Genomic DNA, 1,141 nt, shown 5'->3' with positions numbered 1-1,141 from the left:
AACCAGGACACAGCACAATGTGTGCAGCAGGTGAGCCATGCTGGCTACTGCTGCGTGCTATTGCTAACTCCCTCTTCTTCTTCTTCTTCTTCTTCTTCTTAATGTTTATCGGTGGTTGGCATCCAGCGTAATTGGTGCATTACCGCCACCATCTGCTCCGGAGTGTGGATCAGATAATAGGTTTACAGACTAATTCACCCAATTCCCTCCTTCACCCCAAGCATACAAATCCACACACGTCATCCTTATTCTACTATATAATAATAATAATAATAATTTGAACCTTCCTCAATACTCCTATAACTCTTCATAAAACCCCTGAAACCCCTGTGTCCCTTAAGAAATCCATAAGAATTCTAGGCTGCGTTCCACTCCACTTTTCTCGCAAACTCTATAATAAAATTGTATACTATTTTGTATATATATATATATATATATATATATACATTTCTTTTATTTATTTAATTTGTCCATTAGGATTTTCATAAAAAAATTTATTAATAAATTACAAATGACCTGTATTAAATTTCTATAAAGTTTTGTTTGAATAACATAATTATATTTTTTATTCTAAAATATATATAAATTAAAAGTAATCATCTTAAATTCTAAATCATTTTCAAAGTCAGTTTAGTTATCATGACATTCAAATGTACAGTATTAATTTCTGTATTCATTTTGATATTTGCTCAAATTTACATTTATCAGTGTTATCGGAGAGCGCACTCCTGGTAACGCACACAGGTTGTTAGAGCTTTGAGGAAAGTGAACCCCTGCAAGGCCATAGGGCCAGATCGTGTGGCACCGAGAGTCCTAAAAGCTTGTGCAGAACAGTTGGCAGAGGTGTACACACATTTTTAACACCTCTCTCTCACAAGAAACTGTTCCACGTATTTTTAAGTTCTCTATTATAGTGCCGCTTCCGAAACAAACAAATGCAACCATAATGAATGATTTCAGACCTGTGGCACTTACTTCGGTTGCCATGAAGTGTCTGGAGAAGCTGGTCCTGCAACACATAAATTCAGTGGTTCCAGACACAGTGGACCCCTTTCAGTTTGCCTACCGCTCGAACAGATCAGTGGATGGTGCAGTAGCACTGGCACTTCATTATGTTCTGCAGCACTTGGACACTCACAAT

Source organism: Sinocyclocheilus anshuiensis, unplaced genomic scaffold (genome assembly GCF_001515605.1).
Source record: "Sinocyclocheilus anshuiensis isolate Anshui unplaced genomic scaffold, SAMN03320099.WGS_v1.1 scaffold389, whole genome shotgun sequence".
Classification (NCBI taxonomy): Eukaryota; Metazoa; Chordata; class Actinopteri; order Cypriniformes; family Cyprinidae; genus Sinocyclocheilus; species Sinocyclocheilus anshuiensis.
The sequence above is the reverse complement of the archived record's forward strand: the minus strand, read 5'-3'. Positions refer to the sequence as shown.